Below are 26,601 nucleotides of genomic sequence, written 5' to 3' on the forward strand. Positions count from 1 at the left end.
GTAAGTGTGGGCAGACAGCAGCTGTGGATTCCCATATCTTGGCATTCCGATTCTGTTCAGCAGGCAGTGCAAGGCACAGTGACAGACAAGAGATAAGAGCACTATTGTGCCAGACAATCCAGTTAATCTGTTGGGGGACTGGATCAGCTGTTTTTGGATTTTTCAAAAGCAAGTCTGTAAATCATAAAGAGAAAGTAAAAGTAGATATAGACAATTGAGGGAAGAATGTATCATTATTAAAAATACAAGAATAATGCAAGTAAAACAGATTGATCCTTAAATTTGAATGTGATTGTTTTTAAATGTGAATGAAATGGCCACTTTTACTTGATGCACAATATGTTGAATTCTGTAATGTCTGATATGTGGATTACATAAATGAATCAAAATTGAACATTGCCACAGGCTTTGCTAAGGGTAGGCTGCTAGAATTATCTTTTGCTGCTTCATCACTGTCCTTCTCTCCATCACAATATTAAAAATAAGGATGTTTGCTGTGTTTGCAAAATTTATTCCCAGCTGTAAACTCTCAGATAGAGTCATAGAGTTGTAGAATCATACAGCACGGAAACAGACCCTTCGGTCCAACCAGTGCAGGTCACTGCAATCCTAAATTTAGCTAGTCCCACCTGCCTCCTCCTGGCCCATATCCCTCCAAGCATTTCCTGCCCATGTATCCATCCAAATGTCTTTTAAACTTTGTAACTGTGCCCTCATCCACCACTTCCTGAGAAGCTCAATCAGGAGCCAGCCTCTGTGTAAAACATTTGTCCATGGTGCCTTTTTTAAATCGCTGTCCTCTCACCTTAAAAATGTGCTCCCTAGTCTTGAAACCCTTCACTCTAAGGAAAGACAACTACCATTTATTCTACATCTCTCATTATTTTATAACCTTTTATTAGGTCGCCTCTCAGTCTCCTACGCTCCAGTGAAAAAGATCCCAGCCTATCAAGCCTTTGTTTATAACTCATACCTTCCATACCTGGCAACATCCTGGTAAATCTCTTCGGAACCCTGTCCCGTCTGATATACTGAAGTAATCTGTGTCCTTATACAGCCGGGACACAGTTCATTCGCTCTGCTCCCCAATTCCACTTTAAGACATGGTACTCTTTTCTCTCTCTTCATCTTTGTCCACTATCCCTGATTGTGGACGTTAATATCTAATAATACCTAAAAATGCGATATCAACCTGGTGAAGCTGTATCTCAAGATTGCTTGCATGCCTCACAATGTAATAATCATACATTAGGTAAGAGCTAAGTGATCCCATAACCAGTGAATCAGATCTAAGCTCTGTTGTCCTGCAACATCAAAACATGAATGGTGGTGGACAGATGAACAACTGACTGGAGAAGGATGCTCCAAGAGAATCCCCTTCCTCGATGATGGGGACAAAATTAGAAATCACACACCAGGTTATAGTCCAACAGGTTTATTCGGAAGTACTAACTTTTGGAACACTGCTACTTCCGAATAAACCTGTTCGACGATAACCTGGTATTGTGTGATTTTTAACTTTGTCCACCCCAGTCCAAAACCGGCACCTCCACATCACTGCGGCATCCCAGTGCATCAGTATAAAAGACATGGCTGAAACATTTACAACCATCTTCAACCAGAAGTGCCGAGTGGGTGATCCAACTTAACATCCTCCTCCTTGGCATCGCTGAGTTCAGTCTTGATTCATTTCATATACAATGAAGAAGTAGCTGAAGACACCAGCTACTGCAAAGGGTACAGGCCCTGACAACATTTAAGAAATTGTGCTAAATATATGTGCTCCAGAACTAACCCTGGCCTGCTCACGGTGGTTGAAGTGGAGCTATAACACTGACAGTGAGGAAAGTTCTCCTACACACAAAAAACATTGCAAATTCAACCTGTTCAATTACCACATAGTCAGGATATTTTTGATCATCAGAAAAGTGATAGTTGATGGTAGGGACGGTGCTACAAAGCAGCTTGTACCCAACAATATGCTGCTCACGAGTGCCTAATCAGGTCAGAGGGTCTTCTTGGGCCATTCGTCTCCTGACCTTAATATTGTTTCAAAACAGGACAAAAAAGTTGAGCTCTGAAGGGGAGGTGAAGTTGACTGCCCTTGACATCAAGGCTGTATTTAACCAAGTGTGACATCAAAGAGCCCTCGTGAAACTGGAATTAATGGGAATCAGGAAGTTAACTCTCTAGTGGTTGGTGTCACACCCATCAGGAAGAAATTGAGTGTAGTTGTTGCAACATTTTTGGCCTGGGACGCCTCTGTAGGAGTTTCCCAGGCTAGTTTCATAGGCTCAACCATCTTCAGCTGCTTCATCAATCAGAGCAGAAGTGGGCATTCGTTGGTGAATGCATAATATTCAACACAATACACAACCCCACAGATGCTGCATATATATATACACATTCTGCTTCAGTAAGACCTGGGAAACACTCAGGTTTATCTGATAGGTGGCAAGTACCATTTGTGTCAAGCAACTGCCAGGCAATGGTAATCACCAACAAGAGAGTCGAGGCACCTTCCCTGATATTCTTGACTTCAGGAAGTGGATTGTAGGGCGCACCCCTGTCTGCATCAATGGAGCTGAGGTGGAGATAGTTGAGAGCATCAAGTCCCTGGGAGTGATGATCACCAACTATCTGTATTCGTCTATCCAAACTGAATCAATGGTCACGAAAGCACAACAACATCTCGACTTCCTCAGGAGGTGACAGAAATTTGGCATGTCCGCAATGACTCTGACCGATTTTTGTAAGTGCACCATAGAAAGCTTCTATCCAGATGCATCACAGTGTGCTTTAGCAACTGCTGTGCCCAAGAGCGCAAGAAACTACAGAGAGTCATAAACATAGCCCAGTCCATCACAAGAAACAACCTTCCATCCATATACTTCCAGCTGCCTCAGGAAAGCAACCAACACAAACAAAGACCCCTCCCACCCCGGTAATACTCTCTTCCACCTCTTCAGTCAAGCAGAAGATATAAGTACATCTGAATAGATTCAAGAAAAGTTTCTTCCCTGCTGTTATTAGACTTCTGAATAGACCTCAAATTTTAAATTTAATGTTGATCTAGCTCTTTGTGCACCTTCTCTGAAGCTGTAATAATGTATTCCTCACTCTGTTCTATTAACTGAATGCACTTTGTATGGTATGATCCGCCTGTAATGCATGCAAAACAAAACTTTTCACTGTATCTAGGTACATATGACAACAATAAGTCAAATCAAATCAAGTATTCAAAAGCATTACCATAGCTAAATCCCGCATTATGGACATCTTGGGAGTTACCATTGATGAAAAACTGAATTGGATCTGCCATATAAATTCTCTGGCTACAAGAGCAGGTTAGAGGTTAGGAATTCTGTGGTGACTAACTCACTTCCCATCCCCTCCATGCCTGTCCATCTTCTCAAGCCACAAACCAGAAGTGCAGTGGAATATTCTTCATTTGTCTGAATGATAGAAACTCAAACAACATTCAAGAACCTTGGCACCATCTAGAACAATTGTTTGGCACCCCATCCGCCACCCTCAGCATACACTGCATCCACCACCAATACTCAACAGCAGCAATGTGTACCATCCCCAAGCTGCCCTGCAACCAGCCACCCAGGTTCCTTCAACAGCATCTTCCAAATATATGAACTCTACCATCTAAAAACACAAGGGCAGCAGATACATGGGAGCCTCATCACCTGCAAGTTCCCCTCTCAGCCACAAAATACCTGACTTGGAAATATAATGCTATACCTTCATTGTCCCTGGGTCAAACTCCTGGAATTTCCTCCCTGACAGAACCGTGGGCATACCTATATTGCATGGACGGCAGTGATTCAAGAAGATGGCTTATCACCACTTTGTCAAGGGAGATTGGAGATGGGCGATAAACAGAGAATGGCATGATGATGCAGTGGTTAACACTACTGCCTCACCGCCAGGGACCTGGATTCAATTCCAGCTTTGGGTGACTGTCTGTGCACATTCTCCATGGATCTGCATGGGTTTCCTCCAGGTACTCTGGTTTCCTCCCACAGTCCAAAGATGAGCAGGTTATGTGGATTGGCTACGGGAAATGCAGGTTTACAGAGGTGGGGTGGATCTGGGTGGGATTGTTGGTGTGGATTCAATGGGCCATATTGTCTGCTTCCACACTGTAGAGATTCTATGATTCTAAATGCTGACCTAGCTTGTGATAACCACATCCTGTGAATAAAGGAACGCTTTGAAACAATACCCAAGACATACTTTGAATCAGGAAGAATGTTTATAGATAGTAATATCCTACACCATATGACAAATGTCAACTTGACTCATTTGGAACATAATGATTTCTGAGTTAAAATTCAAGCACTCCGGGGATTCCTGTGCAAGTTACCTCTTCTTGTTTGACTACCCACTGGTCATTCATTCTGTGTCTGCCTGCAGACCTTTAAGTTGAATGGTAACCATCTTCAGAAATATGCTATCTGTAAACTTCTCAGTCTCAGGTACGGCAATGATTTCAGTTGCTTCTGATGACACCTTCTGTACATGTAGTACATGAGAAATGACATAATCCTTCAACATAGAGCCACTGTATTTCCAGGAGACTGAGACTGACCAATCTCTATTTATTAGAGTGGTGAGTAAATTTATCAAAGATAGGCATAAACTTTAAAATGTAACGTAATGTATGTAAAACCAGATTATTCCAATTTTTGACCTTAGATCCTTATCCCAATTTGTACCCTCAATGCTGATATTTATTCCCTTGGTGTCTGCTACTCATTCCTCTCAGCCCTAACCGTGACCTCACACTATTTGGTCAATTTCCTCCCAGGTTCTTCCAGACCCAGTGCCTGTCCCGCTCCCACACTTCCTGTTCCACTGCTCTCTCCCTGAGCTCCCATTCCTTTTGGCCTCGTACCTGCTTTGCCCCAGCACCTTTTTATCAGTCCAGCAGTTTGTAAAGTGTGTCTTTGAAATGAAAGCACAATTAATCCGTGACAGAATTCAAATAAACATTGTCACCTTTGGCAACACCCCATCGCTGTGTGCAAGAACAAGCTGAATGTGTAAACCATGTGCTCGTGTTTAGTCAGCCTGACCATCCCGCTGTCGTGCAGGCAATTATACAGATTGCAGCAATGTTATTTAGATGATTGTTTGTCAGGACATTTTATAAAACCTGTAGCTATAGGGTATTGTGACTTCGAAACAAATTGTAAAGTAGAAAATTGTGGACATGTACAGCAGCTCGCTCAGCCTATGTGAAGAAAACAAGGCCAGCTCAAGGATAGAAGTGAATCGACAGCATCCCTAGAGATATCACAGCACAGGAAGGCATGGGTTAGTCCTAAGAGGAAACAAGTCCTTGGCACCTGGCCATGGGCTTTGGGAGCTGTTAGGGTGATGTGTTGGGAATGCAAACTCCCTGTTGTGGGAATACACCCCAGCAGCAGTGGGGTGTGGATGAAAGCACTGCTGTGAGAATTCAAGTCACAGTCATTTATAAGAATCACGCAATACATTTGCAGGAAACGTTCCACACAAATCCCATTCCCCATCTGATCCTCGAGAAATTCTGTCTTCACCAATCAGATTGCAGCTGACAAACTCCCAGGCAGTCGGGGTTATTTTGACTTTTAATTTCAGTTTAGAAAGGATTAAATTTGGTGGTTTGGCGCTGAGCTGTATTATGAGAGTGTAGCGCTGGAAAAGAAGAGCAGGTCAGGCAACATCCAAGGAGCAGGAGAGTTGACGTTTTGAGCAAAAGCCCTTCGTCAGGAGGGGCCTTCTGATGAAGACCTGATGAAGGGCTTTTGCCCGAAACGTTGACTTTCCTGCTCCTCAGATGCTGCCTGACCTGCTGTGTTTTTCCAGCGCCACATTCTTGACTCTGATCTGCTGCATCTGCAGTGCTCATTTTCGCTGACTTGCATGTGTTATCACTGTGTGACAAAGACTTGCTGATGGGAGTTAAATTTTCTTTTCCGTTGGTTAATGATGATGAATGATGGGGCTGATTTGTATATCATGCCAGGTCTGAGTTCTGATTCTTTCAAAAAGCTGGCTATTATTTTTCAGCCAACCGCACTCCCCACATTGTGCCATGCTAGTCCAGTGACCAATTTGTCCACTGGCAGAGAAGGTCTAAGAAAAGAAAGACAGAGTTTGACACCTTGGCTATGTACCTTGCATTGTTTTGTCAAAGGGTATACATCCGAAATATTACAACCATATGTTTCGCTTTATAGACACTGACTTACATACTGTGTATATTCAACAGTTTCTCTCGTTTCAAATTTCCAATATTTGGAGACTTCCCTTTTGATTTTACAAATTAAAAAATGTTCTGAGCAACTGGAACAGTTGAAACTAAAGCTATGTTTTACTTCAGGCCTCAGTAAATGTACTTCCAACTCTTCCCCACACTTGAAGGTGGGTTTTAACATTGGAAAACATTTTCATCTTTGTTCAGCATTGTGCATTTGGTAGTCACAATCAACTTAGGAGATCAGCAGAGCGATAGGAGTATTGAGCATCTGTGCCATCCCATATCAATCTTTCAGAATCATGGGTTGGGGAAGGAGGGAGAGTGAAGCTGGGAAAGATTGAGAGTGAGGCTGGAGAAGGATGGGGAGTGTCTCTCTGCATCAACCCGTGGTTTGGTCAGGGGAGTGAGATTTTCTTTAAATTGAGGATATGTTTGAGCAACTGATGGTGGGGGTCCTGGCAGCTCACTTAAAATTGTGATCTCCTGAGCCAGCTTGCTGTATTTTGTTTCTGGGATCAATTTGATTCAGTTATCACACCAACAGCAGTGCTTCAAAAGGCCCTGTGAGGATGCAGGAGATAAATGGGTTGAGACCACTGTGGGTCTCCAATGCAGCACTGTAGGTCAGCACACTTCACCCCTCGACTCAACATGACACGGAATAAAAATGTTATGGTTCACTTGGCAGCTTGTAGCACTTAGGTTGAAAAAGGAACGTCATTGTCGACCACTCATTTGTGTACGGATAGTCTCTGTTTAAAGCAGCCACTCAGGATTTCTAAGTCAATGTGACATTCAGATATATTTAAGGCACTTTTAGGATTTATGACATGGCACTGAAATTGAACTTTCTTCTGACTGTCTTTACACCTGAGAAAAAATGGGATCCAATTTCAAGACTAATCGATCTTAAAGTAGATGTAAGCCTTCCTCTCAAAAGCTAATTTACAAACGAGAACACAGATGTGTTTTCATTGTTTGCTGAGTGGCCTTTCATCTTTTGCATTTGATCAATGTTAAAATTTTACCTGAAAGTTTATTTGTTTGTATTAATAGTCAAGATGGACATAGCTTTTTACTATATGACATTTTCAAGTTCAAATAAATAGTTTCCTCATAAAACTGAAGTTTTGGGTAAATATTGTTTACTTGCATTTAAGACTAAGATTTTGCACTCAAAATGTGTATTCAGTAATCAGGTGAGAACTCATTTAAGAACATCTATGTTTGACTCAGAGGGAGTATTGATACGGCTTTTTGCCTGCATTGCGTACTTAAGCAGAATTTGTTTTTCAATTTGGTTAATGCAAGCTGAGGTCACACTGAGACAAAACATTAAAATGGCAAAAATACATTCCTCCACAAAAACAGTTAACAGCCATCTGCTTGGAGTGACACAGGTCAACTGATTCAGATGTTACATCTGGCGATGTTTCTGATTACACTAACTAATAAAAACACTCTGTATATTAGAGAATCAGTTAAAACAGACCTTTCTGTTCACTACATTTTATTACTCAAAATGTCGTCAGGTTCGTTTATGAAGAAAGTACAATACACGGCTCCATTTGATTGTATTATTTCCTGAATTTCCATTGTTGGTGAATAATGTTCAGGGCTGCATTTAGTCCGTTCTATTGTTTGAGAGTGTAGCGGTAACTTTGCTACAATGTTCATGGACAAGGCCATGTGTAATCTTTTGATTTACAATTAAAGATATAGCGTTTAATAATTTTCTCTTCTTGACCATGTAATTTAAGTTGGCCTATCTCTTCTGTCACACTTCAGATCTATTGTGCATTTTTCTCCCTTTAATATATTCTGTATTCCTCCTGTCCTCTCCTAAGCATTGAGTGATAGGAACAATAGTTAGATTGCAAATTGTTATAACTGTTTGCAGCTACCTTTTTCATCCCTGTGCCTCTACAGCAATCCATCTGATTTCTGTTTTTGTTGACTGCTGTCTGTATTCCTTTCAGCTTCTGATTTTGCTGGCAATTTTTGTCTTCTCTGTACTCTCTCTTATAGAGTCATAGGGTCATACAGCACGGAATCAGACTCTTTGGCTCCATGGAGAACATAATCCCAAACTAAACGAGTCCCACCTACCTGCTCCTGGCCCATATCCCTGCAGACCTTTCCTATTCATGTACTTATCCAAATGTCTTTTAAACATTGTAATTGTACTCACATCCACCACTTCCTCAGGAAGTTCATTCCACACGTGAATCGCTCTTTGTGTAAAATATTTGCCCCTTTTTAAAAAATCTCTCTCCTTTCACCTTAACGATATGCCCCCGGGTCTTGAAATCTCCCCTCCTAGGGAAAAGGCATCTACCTTTAACCCTATCTATACCCCTCATGATTTTAGAAGCTTCTATAAAGTCACCTGTCAGCTATCTACACTCCAGTGAAAAGAGTCCCAGCCTATCCAGCCTTTCTTTATAACTCAATCCCTCCATTCCCGGCAACATCCTGGTAAATCTCTTATGAACCCTCTCCAGATTAATAATGAAGGATCAAATTACTGCAGATGCTGGAATCTGTACTGAAAACAAAAGATGCTGGAGATCACAGCAGAGAGCTTCTCTGATGAAGAGTCATGTAGATTCAAAACATTAGCTTGCTTTCTCTCCATGGATGCTGCCTGACCCGCTGTGATCTCCAGCATCGCTTGTTTTCAGTCTAGCTTAGTAATATACTTCCTATATTACTATGCAGGTCCTTGGCCTCCTCTATCACCAGACCCTGACCACATGACACCTGGAGGAAGAGCACCTCATCTTCCGCCTAGGAACCCTCCAACCACACGGGATGAATGTAGATTTCTCCAGTTTCCTCATTTCCCCTCCCCCCATCTTATCAGTTCGAACTCCTGGATTCAGCACTGCCCTCTTGACCTGCAATCTTCTTCCCGACCTCTCCGCCCCCACCCCCTTTCTGGCATATTACCCTCACCCTCACCTCTTTCCACCTGTCGTATTCCCAGCGCCTGTCCCCCAAATTCCCTCCCCCCTACTCTTTATCTCAGCCTGCTTGGCACATCAGCCTCATTCCTGAAGAAGGGCTTATGCCCGAAACGTCGATTCTCCTGCTCCTCAGATGCTGCCAGGCCTGCTGTGTTTTTCCAGCACCACATTTTTCAAATATGCTTCCTATAGTAAGGTGAGCAGAACTGGACACAGTCCTCCAGAAAAGGCCTCATCAATGTCTCCTTGGGACCTTTCTTTAATTCATATAGTGTCTTTTCTCCTTTCCCAACTGTGTCTGTATTTATGTGGGGCACTTGGCTGTGTACTCATGTGCCCTTGATTGGTACTTTCAGTTTCCTGAAGTACAAAATATAGACTGTGCAGTTGGGATATTTATGTTTCTCTCAATGTTGCACATCTATTTTAAATTTACTGGAAAAATATTATTTTGTTTTCCAGATTGTATCTTTGCATCATTCTGGTACCTGAGTCACAATAGTGATCTTCCTAAGTTATCAGTCACAGATTGTCTCTGACTTTAAAGAAAGGAAATGGTAAATATAGATTCTTTTTTACTAGGTACTGTAGATAACAGCTAGTTTATGCTAAATACTAACGAAGTAGACTGATTTTTTTCTGTTTTCGACGTCTTGCCAAACACCTTCCATGAACCAGCATAAACAGGTTTAACCTTGAGAATGTTAAATCTACTTTTAAATAAATGTAGATAAAAGTTACATATGATCCTGCTTTGGTAATCAAATGATCAAATTTATCAGCAAGATGTCGGCTGATAAAATACTGTGCGTGAATGCAGTAGATCTTAAAAAAGGAATGACATAGTTGATTAGAAAATTTTCACTTCCCTTCTGGTACTCAGGCTCAGAGCCAACTCATAATAAAATAGAAGCTTCTACTCTCTGCCATCTGCAAGGGTCTTGTGTGAAATTAATGAGGCTACTGCATAAAATTATCCCTAATTTGATACCAACTGGCATTGTCACTCAAAATAGGCAGAGAAGAGTGTCTTATTGTGGGTATGTCATACTGGGACCATAAAGGATTGGGCTTAGGCATACTGGCTATACTGGTCAAAGTAACTGGCAATTTGTGGTATATCTGATATATTAATTAGACAGTTAGTTAGAAGGTAGAATATTCTAAAACTTACCATGCAATTTGGCCGTTAATTGCCAGCCGAACATAATTGGAAATAGACTATAATAACATTTGAACCAAAGTAGTTTCATGTCATTTTGAGTTTATGACATTTTCTTGGGATTACACATGCAGGACTAGTTAAATTATAGATTCTAAATGACTTGAAAGACATTTTGTTCAAATTCAAGAAGTTTCTAATTTTTGCTTTGATTTGGACGTTATTGAAAATGAATACATTTTCACAAAGCTTTTCATCTTGCACTTCTTTGGGATAAAGTGTGAATGTTAAATTTACAATGATTGCAGCAGTTTTTACTGCAGGTGAAAAAGGTGCTGATTGGTTGGAAAGTCAACTTTCTTTAATTGAGGAAAAAAGAGCAATTGCTGCAAAATCTCAACAGGTCTAGCAGCGTCTGTGGAGAGAAAGAAAACTTAACATTTTGAGCCCAGTTCTGAAGAAGGATCACCGGGTTTGAAACATTAACTCTGCTTTCTGTTCGCAGATGTTGCTGGACCTACGGAATTTTTCCAGCGATTTCTGTTTTTGTTCCAGATCTTCAGCATCTGCGGTTCTTTTAGTTTTAATTTTATTTGATTAAGTCATTGCCACTGGGAGAGGAACTGGAACAAGCTACTGTACTTTTGATGTTGGAAATCTTAGGAGATCAGGTAGTAACTGTGGAGAGAGAACAGAAGTAAATTTTTAAGTGATTACTTTTCATTATAACCATGAGAACATTAATATTTAGCAAGTTTTAAGCTAGTAAAATGGGAGAGAATAGTTAAAGACCACAAGAGAAGACAGAAGATATTTTACGGTAAAAAGGTGACTTGTGTGTAGAACCAAAGGGAGTTGTAATTCATCAAGTAAATAAACAAAGCATGGATCCAGAGGAAGTTTGATGAGCAGCTTTTATCTAAAAGCTAAATCAAGAGAAAACCATGAGTAAGACTCCAAATTTATTTGTTGTAGTCTTTGACTCGGCTGTCTGCACCCCGTCAACTAAAGAAAAGTCTGCTACACTAGGGAGACATGATTGTCATTTTTTGTATTTATATTTGATTTATTAGTGTCATATGTACCAAGTTGCAGTGAAAAGTATTGTTTTGTATGCTAAACCAGGCAAATCATACCTTACATAAATATGCGAGGGTAATAGAACAGAATGCTGAATATAATGTTACAGCTACAGAGAAGGTGCAGAGAAAGATCAACTCTAATATATGAGAGGCCAATTAATTAGTCTGATAACAGCAGGGAAGAAGCTGTTCTTATATCTATTGGTACGTGTTTTCAAACTTTTGTATTTTCTGCCTGAAGAAAGAAGACGTAGAGAGTATAACTGGGGTGGGAGAGGCTTTGCCATGTTGTCTGCTTTCCTGAGGCAGTGGGATGCATAGATGGAGTGAATGGAAGGAAGGCTGGTTTTCGTGATGGATAGGGCTGCACTCACAACTCTGTGTAATTTCTTGTGATCTTGGGCAGAGCAGTTGCTGTACCAAGCTCTGATGCATCCGGGTAGAATGTTTTCTGTGGTGCATCTATAAAAACTGGTAGGATACATTGTGGACAGGCTGACTTTCCTTAGCCTTCAGAGGAAATCAAGGCTCTGGTGTGCATTCTTGATTGTACCGTCGATGTGGATGGGCCAGGATAGATTGTTGGTGATATTTACTCCTAGGAATTTGAAGCCTTCAGCTACCTCAGCACAATTGATGCCGACAGGGCTTGCCCCCACTCTGCTTCCTGAAGTTGATGACAATCTCCTCCATTTTGCTGACATTGAGGGAGAGATAGTTGTATTTACACTATGCCACTAAGCTGTCTATCTCCTTCCTGTACCATGTCTTGTTGTTGCATGAGATCTGACCCACCAAGGTGGTGTCATCAGCAAATTTGTGAATGGATTCGGTGCAGAATGTGGGCACACAGTCGTGTGTGTATAAGGAGTAGAGTAAGGGGCTGAGTATGCAGCCTTATGGGGTACCAGTGTTAAGGATTATCATGGAGGAGGTGCTGTCCTTACTGATCGAAGCCTGTGTCTCAGAGTATAGACATGAGTTTTGTTGGAATGATGGTGTTGAAGGTGGAGCTAAAGTCAATAAATAGGAGTCTGACGTTAGTTCCTGATGTTCCCGGGATGAGTGTAAGGTCAGGGAGATTGTGTCTGCTGTGGATCTGTTATGAACTGTAGTAGATCAAGTCAATCCGGGAGGCCGCAGTTGATGTAAGCCATTACTAACCTCTCAAAGCATAATGATGGATGTCAGACTTACTGGGAGCTAATCATTGAGGTACATTGGCTGATTTTTCTTTGACACCAGGATGATAGTGACCTTCTTGAAACAATCAGTGTAAAGAGAGGTTAAAGATGTCAGCGCATACTGCCACCATTCCATTCCATTGACTATGAGATCCTTGATTGGGGCTGTTAACCTGGGCCAATCAGGGAGCCCTGGTTGACAGATATAAACAGGAGCCTGAGAGATCCTTCTCTGTCTAGGGACTGACTGAGCTGGCTGGTGTGTTCATGCACGCGTTTGAAAGAGAGTACCTTTAAGAGAGTTAAAAGCAGCAGAAATACCAGACACAGCACCAAGTGTTCTCAATAAGGCAACAATGTATGTAACACTGAGTTGAACAACTTGAGTAGTTCATTTCCTGGAGACAAAAACAAATTCGAATTCAGCCAGTCAGTTTAAATTATACCCTGAAAAACATGCCAATTTTCCAATCAATTTTGAATTAAGTATTTGGACAATCTTAAAAGCCAATGACACAATCCGATGCTCTGGGGTATTAGACTGGGGGAAATTGAACAGTTGAGAGGAGAACTGCTAAGTCCTAGCATGCTTGAAAAAAATGTCTCTCTTAAAAGTTCCTTTTCGATCACTAACCTGTGATGCAGAAATTTCTACCAAGGAGAAAAGAAGAGACAGGAAGATCCAAGGAAAAGAACCGACATCTCCCTGGTTTTGAGATAAGAAGTGTTGTTTCGTAAATCTTAATTGGGAGTTTTATCAGACTAGTATTATAGAAGGAAAGGTAACAGGTAGGTTAGAGAAAGAAATTGGAAATAGTGTTATAATTTAAGAAATAAAGTTATTAATTTTTATTTTAAATTGTTTTTGGCCACTCGAGTTTTACAGATTACTGCACAGGGTAAATCTTTTCTGCATTGCTGGTTTAAATTAAGCAGGAGGGTTTACCGCATGTCATAACAGTTTGGGGGCACGGGTCTGTGATTTGTACTGGTTTAGACAGATTTGAATAGATTTGGGGGGTACAGAAAATCCCAGCAGATTTAAACAATTGCAGGTTCGTGTCCTTGATCTTTAAATAAAACGCAGGTGAGACAATGTGTTTAATTTTGGTGACGTGTTTTAAATTAGTTAAATTTCTCGTTTTAAGTTAAAATGAGAAAAATGGCTCTTAAAATTGCAAAAGAGGGTCTGGGATTTAAAGATGATTCTCAATTTTGCCATGAAAGTTTAGCAGGAAAGAAAAAGGCCATACTTTTAGAATTAACAAATAAGTTATAGTTTAACCATGGACAAGAGCAAAGCTGAAATTGTAAAAAGGTTACTTAAACATTTAGGTGTGTCAGAGAAACAGACAACTGCAGTAGGGGTAGAAAGATGTACATTACAATTGAGGAAAATGGAGTTAGAAGATAACCAAATGGAGGGAGAAAGGAAAAGAGAGAGGAGAAAGAGAAAGCGAGAGAGAGAAGGTTCTTAGCTGAAAAAAAAGAGAAGAAAGGGAGAGAGAAAGAGAGAGAGAATTTGAACTTGAGAAGTTGCAACTTAGTCAGCAAAGTTAAGTTAACAGGATGGAGATTAAAAGAGAAAGTAGTGATATATACAAATATGTCAAAACTCTGCCACATTTTGATGAGAAAGATGTTGAAGCCTTCTTTATTTCATTCGAAAAATTGGCTGGGCAGATGGAGTGGTCTGAGGATTTATGAGTAATGCTAGTTCAGACTAACTGGTAGGCAGAGCTCGTGAGGTATTTGCCACACTGTCAGATGAGGAGTCAAGAGATTATGAAGAGGTTAAACAGACTATTTTTGGTGCTTATGAATTTGTACCAGAAGCATATAGACAGTGGTTCAGAAACAATAAGGAGGAACCAGGTCAGACTTATGTTGAGTTTGAAAGAAATAAACATAGTACTTTTGATCGATGGGTGCGTGCTTTGAAAATAGATAGGACATTTGAGGCTCTAAGAGAGATTATTCTGCTGGAGGACTTTAAAAACTCACTTCCAGGGATGGTAAGAATTCACGTGGAGGAACAGAAAGTTTAGGAAGTGTGAAGGACAACAGAATTAGCAGATGAGGACACGTTGGTGCATAAGACAAGCTTCCGGCCCGAATTTTGTCCTGTGAGGGATAGAAGTTGAGAGAAGGGGAGATCCTACACCATGAAACCAAGAGTAGAGAGCATTGGTAAGAATTTACCACAGGATAAAGAAGAAGCCCAAGAGGGTGAAAAGGAAGTGAAAAGCCTCAGGTGTTTCCACTGTGGGAAAGTGGGACTCGTAAAGACACAGTGCTGGTTGTTAAAGAAAGGCACTGTTGGAAAAGATGTGGTAAAAGAAGGTAAGCCAGTGGCATTAGTGAAGGGAATAAAGGAGACCCCAGGAAGAGCCAAGGAGCTGCAGGACAGTGCACATCTTAGGCAGGGGCTGGGTATGGAGATAGTACCTGATCTTTACAAAGAATTCACTCTGTAGGTAAGGTTGACTCAGAATGAACCGGGGTGGGGGAGGACAAAAGTTATAATTTTGAGAGATGCAGGATCTAACCAGTCGCTGATAGTAAGGGATGAGCAAATATGCACTCTTTCTGATCTGTTAGTCGAGAGTGTGATAATTTGTGGGACAGAGGGACAGAAATTTAGCGTTTCCCAATGTAAGATCAGGTTGGAGTGCCAACTAAAGACTGGGGAAGTTACAATGGGAGTGATTGACAGAGTGTCAGTTCCAGGAATTCAGTTTGTTCTTGGGAATGATTTGGCAGGATCCAAGGTGGGAGTGACCACCCCTTGTTGTGGAGAAGCCCAAGGAAGACCAAGAAACTGAGGAGTTAAAACAGAAATATCCTGGTATTTTCCCAGACTGTGTGGTAACCAGATCTCACTATCATAAGTCACAGTACGAATTGAAAAGTAAAGAAAGAGGTGAAGGAGTTGAGGTTCAGTTAGCAGATAGGAGAAAGTGAGGACTGCAGATGCTGGAGATTAGAGCTGAAAGTGTGTTGCTGGAAAAGCGCAGCAGGTCAGGCAGCATCCAAGGAGCAGGAGAATTGATGTTTCCGGCATAAGCCTGAGGAAGGGCTTATGCCCGAAATGTCAATTCTCCTGCTCCTTGGATGCTGCCTGACCTGCTGCGCTTTTCCAGCAACACATTTTTCAGCTCAGTTAGCAGATACCCTGGTTGACGTAATGGTGCAGGAAGAACCTGAACAGGCAGCAGGTCAGACAGAAGTGTTTACTCCTGAAAGGCTAAGGGACTTGTAACAACAAGACAAGACAATAAAATATATATAGGTGGATGTGTACTGTCAAATTGAGGCAGAGAATATTCTGGAGGGTTATTATCTGAAAGATAGAATTTTCAGATGGAAATGGAGACCATGGCAGGTTCGTGCAGAGGAGAATTGGGCCGAAGTGCACCAGATTGTGTTGCCGGTAGCATACAGACAGGAAGTGTTATGGGTAGCACATGAAGGAGGTCACGTAGGGGTACGAAAGACTCAGGCTAAGGTACAAAAACATTTGTATTGGCCTGGAATGCACAAGAATGTGGTTAACTTTTGCCGAACGTGTCATACATGCCAAATGGTAGGTAAGCCACAGGCTGTAATAAAACCAGCTCCTTTGTTGGCAATTCCCACACTTGAAGAATCTTTCACGTGGGTTATAATTGATTGTGTAGGTCCCCCTCGAGAACTAAAAGTGGGAACCAGTACATCTTAACCATAGTGGATGTGTCTACTAGATTTCCGGAGGCAATTCCATTACGGAATATCAAAGCAAAAAGGGTCATAGAGGAGTTAGTAGCTTTTGTCACACTGTATGGGCTACCCAGAGAGATTCAGTCAGACCAAGGGTCAAATTTTACTGCAAGGCTGTTTGAGGAGGTTATGGATAGCTTAGGTATATAGTGCTTTAGATCCAGTCCAAATTATCCTGAATCCCAGGGAGCTTCAGAAAGATGGGATCAGACCTTGAAGACCATGTTTGGAGCATACTGTCAGGATTACCCGTATGATTCAGATAAAGGTATCCCATTCATACGTTTTGCCAATAGAGGTGCCCCAAATGAATCTACTCAGTTCACTCCCTTTGAGTTAATATTCAAACATGAAATGAGAGGCTCTTAGAAATTAATTATAGAAAAATTGACAGGACCAAAGTTGGAGATCTCGCACTTAGATTATGTACCGGAGGTGAGGGAGAGATTAAATCAAGTAGGTGAGTTAGCTAACCAGCACCTAAAGAGGGCACAGTGTAGAATGAAGCAGGTGTCAGATAAAAGCTCTGAGATTTGGTAGTTTTCCTGAGAGGATAACGTGTTGGTGCTGTTAGCAATGACAGGAGATCCCTTCAAAGCCAGGTTTAATTGTCTCTATCAAATTGAGAAAAAGTTTAATCAGGTGAACTATTTGATAAAGATACCAGATAGAAAAAAAAGTATCAAGTATGTCATGTGAACAGGTTGAAACTGTATTACACGAGAAAGAAAGAACTGAAGAAACAGGTGTTAGTTACTGCCCTGCAGAGTGAGGGATCAAATCCAGATGATGTGAATTTTGTTGTGCCTCAAAATAGATTAAAAAATGAAGAAGTCCTTGAGGAGTGGGATAGGTTAGTAAGCTATCTGTCTCAGGAGCACAGAATGCAGTTGAAAGGTTTGTTACTGCAGCATAAGGACATATGTAAGAATCAGATGGGGAGTACTGATGCTATTGTACATGAAGTAGATGTAGGGAATACTGCTCCAATAAAACAACACCTCTATCAGCTTAATCCTGTCAAAGCCAGACAGGTCCAGATGGAGGTGGAGGCCATGCTCGACAAGGACATCATTGAACCAAGCCAGAGCGAGTGGAGTTCGCCGGTTATCCTCGTTCCCAAACTGGATGGGACTCAACGATTCTGAGTAGATTATCAGAAGGTGAACGCTGTTACAAAATCGGACTCATACCCAATTCCAAGATTGGAGGACTGTATCGAGAAAGTTGGACAAGCCAGTTACATCACCAAATGGGACTTAATGTGTGGTTACTGGCAGGTACCTTTATCAGAGATGGTGAAATAAACTTCCTCATTTGTAACCCCAAATGGGCTATATCAGTTTAAAGTGAGGCCCTTTGGAATGAAGAACACACCCGCCACATTCCAAAGACTCATGAACAGAGTTGTGGCTGGGTTAACAAACTGTGCTGTCTATTTGGACGATGTAGTGATCTTTTTAGTCCTGGAAAGACCACACAGAACAGTTGGCAGAGCTTTTTAAACAACTACGAGAAGCAAAGCTGGTGATAAACTTAAATAAAACAGAATTCACAAAAGCAGATGTGATGCTCTTGGGTCATAACATCGGTCATGGAAGGTTGACCCCACGGTACGTAAAGACGAAGACTATTGAGGAACTTCCATGACCAACCTCAAAGAAAGAGGTGCTTCGGCCTCAGCAGATTTGTTCCAAACTTCAGCAGTGTAGTGGCACCGTTAACTGATTTGCTGAAGAAGAACACAAAGTTTCAGTGGACAGAACCAAGCCAGGAGGCATTCGACCATTTGAAATCGATATTAAGCACCAAACCAGTTTTAGCTACACCAAACTTTTCAAAGCCTTTTAAAGTCGCCATCATTGCTCGTGACATTGGTGTTGGAGCTGTGTTCCTACAGGAAGATGAGGATGGGATTGAACTGCCAGTTGGTTACTTTTCAAAGAAGGTCAACATCCACCAGAGGTAATACTCCACAACTGAAAAGTAACTATTGAGTTTGGAACTGGCCTTACAGCATTTTAATGTATATGTCATGAACAATATGTCAGAGACAGTTGTGTACACTGACCACAATCTGCTTACATTCTTAGAACATTTCAAAGACAAGAATATGAGACTATTTCATTGTAGTCTTATGTTACAGACTTTTAATTTAAAAATCATACATGCAGTGGGTTGGAAGAATGTAATCACAGATGCGTTATCGCGGATTTAACTGATAGAGTTTTGATGACATTTGCATTTATTTAATGTTTTATTTGTGTATATAGGTATATATGAAGAAGTTAAGGTAACTTATATGAAAGTTATTGGTATGTTAAGGTAATGTGTTTAAGAGGTTTAAAAAATGATGCCATCTTTTTATTATGATGGTTCATTTTTCTTAAAGGGGGGAGGTGTTATGAAAATGTGGGTGTACCTTTAAGAGAGTTAAAAGCAGCATAACTACTGGACACAACACTAAGTGTTCTCAGTAAGCAACAATATATGTAACAACTCAAGTTTCTTGAAGACAAAAACAAATTCAAATTCAGCCAATCGGTTTAAATTATACCCCCCAAAAATTCCAATTTCTAATCAAGTTTGAATTGAGTATACTGACAATCTTAAAAGCGAATGACACAATCCAACGCTCTGGGGTATAAGACGAGGGGAAAATTGAACATATGAGAGGAGAACTGCCAAGTCCTAACATGTAGACTGCTTGAAAAAAATCTCTCTTAAAAGTCCCTTTTTGATCAGTAACCTGTGATGCAGAAATTCCTAATAAGGGAAAAAAAGGCACAGGAAGATCCGAAGAAAAGAACCTACAGCTGTCTGGTTTTGAGATAAGAAATGTTGTTTCGTAAATTTTAATTGGGAATTTTATTGGACAAGTATTATAGAAAATAGGTTAGAGAAAGAAATTGTAAATAGTGGTTAGTTAATTATTCTCTGTTATACTTTAAGAAATAAAATTGTTTATCTTTACTTTAAATAGTTCTTGGCCACTTGGTTTTTACAGATCTCAGCATAGGATAAATCATTTCTGTGTTGCTGGTTTTAAATTAAGCAGGAGGAATTACTCCGTGTTGTAACAGTACACACATTTCTTTAAACAATAGCTAAAAATATGATGATTTGCATGCACTAATGTAATTTCAGGGACTTTTTCCAGTGTTTGTTTCGGATCAGAATGTGAACCTGTAACCTTTTCCTCAGTGACATTTTTCGGAGCATGTACGTTATCCCAGGACGAATGATTATCAACATAATATTCAGTGGGCATACCACACCACTGGGTCCCTTGTACATGGTCTCACCTAAAGTATTTGGCAATCCACTACTCCGTTACAGTCAGCATTTCACCAGATAAGATTTTGTCCCACCCTTTCTTGTTAGCTTCCCAAGCTAAAGGACAACTTTTCCTATTTTCACCAATAAGAAATATTATGAAAGCAGTCGCATAAGAATATCCATCCAGACGTTTAACATGTATAGTATTGTCAATAATGACTAGCTTTATGTTCTTTCAGTCACCTCAGGATGGGAATTTGAAGCATGCTTTTCTCCAGATTTAATTTTTTGTGTGCTTTATTTATGATCAAAACATTCTGGATTTGAGGGCATTACATTGCTGTACTTGATACCAACTCATCAAAAGTGGTCTTATCTGAGCGCAAAACGAGTTCAACTGATCACTTAAGTTTTGCTCTTGTGTCTGTCACTTCCTTAGAAATAACAGAATCTTTCTCTGATAATTTAATACAGTTTACCGTGATTGGAGTAAAACTGTTTAAAAACAGGGTTGCTGACTTAGTGTTATTTCTGACTAACTTTGTTGCTCAATTATTATCTGGTGCCTCAGAATAAACCCCAAACTTTATCTGACTTTTCTAATAATTTATCCTGAAGTTCATTGGCATCTATCAAAACGTATGGACTGTTGTAGGCTGCAGCGGGACATTGACAGGATGCAGAGATGGGCTGAGAGGTGGCAGATGGAGTTCAACCTGGATAAATGCGAGGTGATGCATTTTGGAAGGTCGAATTTGAAAGCTGAGTACAGGATTAAGGATAGGATTCTTGGCAGTGTGGAGGAACAGAGGGATCTTGGTGTGCAGGTACATAGTTCCCTTAAAATGGCCACCCAAGTGGACAGGGTTGTTAAGAAAGCAGATGGTGTTTTGGCTTTAATTAACAGGGGGATTGAGTTTAAGAGTCATGAGATCTTGTTGCAGCTCTATAAAACTTTGGTTAGACCGCACTTGGAATACTGCGTCCAGTTCTGGTCGCCCTATTATAGGAAAAATGAGGATGCTTTGGAGAGGGTTCAGAGGAAGTTTACCAGGATGCTGCCTGGACTGGAGGGCTTATCTTATGAAGAGAGGTTGACTGAGCTCGGACTTTTTTCATTGGAGAAAAGGAGGAGGAGAGGGGACCTAATTGAGGTATACAAGATAATGAGAGGCATAGATAGAGTCGATAGCCAGAGACTATTTCCCAGGGCAGAAATGACTAACGTGAGGGGTCATAGTTTTAAGCTGGTTGGAGGAAAGTATAGAGGGGATGTCAGAGGAAGTGGTAGAGGCTGGTACAATTGCAACATGCATATGGTCACAGAAATTTGAGGGTGCATACATGAGGATCAATGGTCGGCACAACATCGTAGGCTGAAGGGCCTGTTCTGTGCTGTACTGTTTTATGTTCTATGTTCTGTGTTCTATAACATCTTCTTTTACATGTGGGAGGCCATATTAGGCTGTCCAGGACATTGGTTAGTCGAATACCATGTGCAATTCTGATCTCCCTCCTATAGGAAAAATGTTGAGAAACTTGAAAGGGTTCTAAAAAAATTTACAAGGATGCTGCCAGGGTTGGAGGATTTGAGCTACAGAGAGAGGCTGAATAGACTGAGGTTGTTTACTGCAGTATCGGAGGCTGAGGGATGGCCTTTTAGAGGTTTATAAAATCATGGGGTGCATGGAAAGGGTGAATAGCCAGGGTCTTTTCCCCGGGGAAGGGGAGTCCAAAACTCGAGGGCTTGTAGGGGAGTCCAAAACTCGAAGGCTAGTAGGGGAGTCCAAAACTCGAGGGCTAGGTTTAGGGTGAGAGGGGAAAGATTTAAAAGGGACCTAAAGGACAACTTTTTCACACAGAGGGTGGTGCGTGTGTGGAATGAGCTGCGAGAGGAAGTGTTGGAGGCTAGTACAATTAACATTTAAAAGGCATCTGAATGGATCTATGAACAGGAAGGGTTTAGAGGGATATGAGCCAAATGCTGGCAAATGAGACTAGATTAATTGAGGATATCTGTTCAGCATGGACAAGTTGGACCGAAAGGTCTTTTTCCATGCTGTGCATCTCTTATGACTCTATTTCTTTCCAGACTGCTGTGTGGCTGCTTTTAGATTTCTGGAAGATTATTGACAAAGTAAACTTCAAAATATTAACTCAGAGCTCTTGGCCTGGGTAACAGATGAACATGGATAAAGCATTGGTAAACAAATTGGAAACAGAGTGGGCAAAAGTCATTTGACAAGATGTGATGATCCACAGGGATCAATCCTGGAACCTCAACTGTTTCCAGTTCATGGTAATGCCTAGGATAAAGGAACAAGTGTACAATCCCTAAATTTGTTGATGACCCAAAGATAGGTAAGAATGAAAGTTGTGAAGGGGATATAAAGACTGCAAAGAGATTTTATTGAGGCAATGAGTGGGAAAGATATTGGCAGATGATGTATTACATTGGATTTTGCGAACTTGTCCAATTTGGCAGGATGAATGGAAGAGAAGTATCCTATTTTAATGGAGAAAGATTATAGAACTCTGAGGTTCAGGTGGGTCTGAGTGCCCCCATGAATCACAGAAAGTCATGTGAAGCCAGAGCAAATGATTCAGGGAAATCAAAGGGGAATGGGATACAAAAGTAGGGATGTTTTCTTCAATTGCGCAGGATTTTGGTGAGATCACACCTGGAAATCCATACACACATTTTTTATCTCCTTACTTTAGAAAGGATATGAGTGCATTCAAAGCAGTTCAGAGAAGGTTCGCTTGTTTGGGATGAGGGCAAGGAGAAGTTATTTTCTGAGGAAAGGTTGGACAGTCTGGTCCTGTAACCACTGGAATTTAGTAGAATGAGAGCTGATCATATTGCGACACATAAAATCCCAAGAGGACGTGACAAAGTGTATATTGCAAGGGCATTTCCCCGTGTGGGAGATGTCAGAACCAAGGGGACACAGTTTAAAGGTAAGGGTTCTTCCATTCAAGCCAGTGATGAAGAGTTTTTCTTTACTCCCAGAAGGGCACGAGTCTTTGGAACTCTCTTCAAGGGAAAGTTGGAGGTAGTACCATTGAATACTTTCAAGGCAGGGATCGGTTAGTCGATTCTTGAATATAAAGGAGTCAGAGGCTTTCTGGGGTAGGGTGGAGGGTGGAAGTTAGGCCATAAACAGAGAAGCCATGATCTTTTCATTGTTGGAGCAGAATTGAGCGGCTGACTGGCTTAAGCCTGCACCAGTTCATATATTTTTATGTGACCTTTATTTCATGTTCTAATCTATTTTAGCTGCAGCTTTTAAATTCATGTTTATGTCTGCTAGGAGTTATAGATGAGATATCCCTCTTGAGAATATAAGAAATAGAAGCAGGAGTAGACCATCCAGTTCTGATGTTCAGTTTGACCATGGTTGATCTTCTGCCTTAATTTCACTTGCCTGTACATTCCTGTATGCCTTGATTCTCTGGGAGACTCAGCCTTAAATGTACTCAAAAATGGAACAATTATCGCAGTCTAGGGTGACAACTCCAAAGATTCACTATGTTTTGAGTGAAGAAATTATTCTTCATCTCAGTATTTAATGATCGACTGATTTACCTGAGACTGTCTCCATGCACTATCAGAAGCTGTTGTGTGATAGATGCCGGATGAACGAGAAGCTTCCAGACTATCAATGCTTGCACTGGGTTTTCTCTCTCTGCACTCTTATGCAGCACTATATCAATCCTTTAACCTCACTTCCTGGCCAGCAAACTCAGCATGCAAACTATTTTTAACGTTTTCCCTGACTTTTGTTCCAAGTCTAAATATTATCACATCCCTACATTCTTATATCCTTTTGGAATATATGACACCTGAGCACTCACTCTGCCTTTAGTCTGTGGATGTGATAGCTCTGTCACTTACACTATGGTTATACATATCACCATGTTACAACACTTGATCCATCACATTCTGTTTAGCAGAATACATGTAAACACTGGAGGCATAAGGTACAGGGAGTCCCCGATTTGCCAATGTCTGAATTATGAATGTTTGTCTTGTGAAAGCAATGTGGTGTTAAAGATCTGATGTACAAACATTTCCTGTACCTATGAACAGATATTTTATATCATCCTGCATATTGTTCCAATTGTGTAGATTAGATTACTTACAGTGTGGAAACAGGCCCTTCGGCCCAACAAGTCCACACCGCCCCGCCGAAGCGTAACCCACCCATACCCCTACATTTACATCTACCCCTACCTAACATTACGGGCAATTTAGCTTAGCCAATTCACCTGACCGGCACATTTTTTGGAGTGTGGGAGGAAACCGGAGCACCCGGAGGAAACCCACGCAGACACGGGGAGAACGTGCAAACTCCACACAGTCAGTCGCCTGAGGCGGGAATTGAACCCGGGTCTCCGGCGCTGTGAGGCAGCAGTGCTAACCACTATGCCACCGTGCCGCCGTGTACAAATCAACTTGACAGTGGACTCCAGAACAGAACCCGTTTGCATCCTGGGGACTGCCTGGGTCATTTGCTTCGATCAGCTGCTCAGAGTCTGAGATTTTTGTCATTAATTCTGATCACCTGTGATGAGTCAGCTTTAACGGCCTAATTAGCATAGGATCATAAGAACGAGGAGCAGGAGTAGACCATCCAGCCCTTTCAGATTTTCTTTGGCTGATCTTTTTGTGGACCCAGCTCCACTTACCTGTGCTCTCATGCTCTCACCATATCCCTTAATTACTTTATTTTTCAAAGAAGTATCTACCTTAGCTTTAAAAGCGTTTACTGAAGTAGCGTCAACTACTTCCCTGGGCAAGGAATCTCAATGATTAACAACCCTCTGGGTAAAAAAGTCCCTTCTCAGATCAATTCTGAACCTGCTTCCTCTAATGTTGAGGCCATGCCCTCTTATCCCAGTCTCACCTACCAGTGGAAACATCCTATCTATTTTTATTTTATTGATTCCCTTAATAATTTTATATGTTTCTGTAAGATAGCATGTTTGACAATACTGCCATGTGATCAAGACCTATTATTTTACCAGGGTCTTTCTAATCCCAGTGATCCTCTGTTATAGTGCACCAAATCTCCTGAATTTAACTGTGTCTTAGATGGTATGATAGAACTCATCATTGTTATAAAGTCATAGAGTCACAGAGATGTACAGCATGGAAACAGACCCTTCGGTCCAACCTGTCCATGCCGACCAGATATCCCAACCCAATCTAGTCCCACCTGCCAGCACCCGGCCCATATCCCTCCAAACCCTTCCTATTCATATACCCATCCAAATACCTCTTAAATGTTGCAATTGTACCAGCCTCTTCCACTTCCTCTGGCAGGGCAGCTCATTCCATACGCGTACCACCCTCTGTGTGAAAATGTTGTCCCTTAGGTCTCTTTTTATATCTTTCCCCTCTCACCCTAAACCTATGCCCTCTAGTTCTGGACTCCCTGACCCCAGGGAAAAGACTCTATCCATGCCCCTCATAATTTTGTAAACCTCTATAAGCCTCCGACACTCCAGGGAAAACAGTCCCAGCCTATTCAGCCTCTCCCTATAGCTCAAATCCTCCAACTCTAGCAACATCCTTGTAAATCTTTTCTGAACCCTTTCAAGTTTCACAACATCCTTCCGATAGGAAGGAGACCAAAATTACAAGCAATATTCCAACAGTGGCCTAATCAATGTCCTGCACAGCTGCAACATGACTTCCCAACTCCTGTACTCAATACTCTGACCAATAAAAGAAAGCATACTAAACTCCTTCTTCACTATCCTATCTACCGCGACTCCACTTTCAAGGAGCTATGAACATGCATTTTATTCAAGACCCCAGCTTTGAGTAAAGGGCGTCACCCTGCATAGAAAACATGCACATGTGCAGAAAACAAGGAAATACTTGTGGTAACGTCTAGGGCAGGAAGACAATACAACAGAACACAGTGCACAACAGAATCAGTAATTGACAGCGACTGTAACCTTCATCCATCTGGAATGAATTCTTTGCATGAACCATGTTTGTTGTAGTGGTTGTTAACTTGCTGTCTCGTTAGTCAGATCAATCTTTCGCAGCATTTAATCAATGGCTCTGTGATTCCTTTGACAGAGTTCATTGCTGCATGGAATTTTAACTGTGCTTTTCATGATCCTGATGGTTATATTTGCGCACATGTCTCTGAACGAATAATTGGAAGATATCCTGTGTTACCAGTCAGAATGTTTACGGTTGTCCCAAATCCAGTCCCTATTCAGTTCTCCATGATCATATTTGCCCATGATATTTATCAATGCAGAAGGATTACATCTTGAAGGCAGGTCTCATAAATGTATAACCAACATTTGTTTCTGTCATTGGCCCATATCTCTGGTAATTGTCTGGTTCAAGTCAAGTGTCAATGGAAGGCTAACAATAGGAAGGGTTTGCATCTTGCAGTACTTTGTGCAGGTTTCACTGGTCTCTTCTGTTAGATATTAATTAACCTGTTCAAAGATGTTCTTATGTTCCTCTGGAATAGGTGGGTCTTGAATCTAGCCCTGCTGTCTCAGAGATGGGGGCACTACCTCTGCACCATAAGAGTCACATCACTTTTGCTAGTATCATCTACTGTATCACTGACACTTGTACCTTTTATCAGGAGTTTTAACATTTGACAAGTAGAGGGAGCAAAATGTTCACCTTTTCTGATTCTTACATCCAACTGTATTGATTGTTGGATGAGAAATATCAGGCTTTACTAAGGAGCTACATTAATGTCCTGACCGGTAAAGTGCAGATCAATGAATTTTCTATAAGTAATTAGCTCACTGGGCTCTATTCTGAATCAAGTTTCATTTGTGTCTCGTTTTTAATTGACTTGTGGAACGTGGGTGTCACTGGCTGGCCAGCATTTCTTGTCTGCTGCCCTTGAGAGGGTGT

At 41.2% G+C, this 26,601-nt stretch overlaps 1 protein-coding gene across 4 annotated transcripts in view; it reads left to right on the forward strand.

The window, feature by feature from the left end:
- The window catches only part of slco5a1 (solute carrier organic anion transporter family member 5A1), a 185,498-nt gene that overhangs the window by 32,269 nt on the left and 126,628 nt on the right, over nucleotides 1–26,601 (forward strand). Inside the window, exon 1 of one of the 4 annotated variants that reach the window (XM_072571475.1) lies at nucleotides 9,691–9,785. The exons of the other annotated variants lie outside the window; for them this stretch is intronic. The gene's annotated coding sequence lies outside the window, so the exon portion shown is untranslated. Of the gene's footprint in view, nucleotides 1–9,690; nucleotides 9,786–26,601 lie in introns of those variants that run through there. 4 annotated transcript variants of the gene reach the window in all.

The sequence above is a fragment of the Chiloscyllium punctatum genome, chromosome 5 (assembly GCF_047496795.1).
Source record: "Chiloscyllium punctatum isolate Juve2018m chromosome 5, sChiPun1.3, whole genome shotgun sequence".
NCBI lineage: Eukaryota > Metazoa > Chordata > Chondrichthyes > Orectolobiformes > Hemiscylliidae > Chiloscyllium > Chiloscyllium punctatum.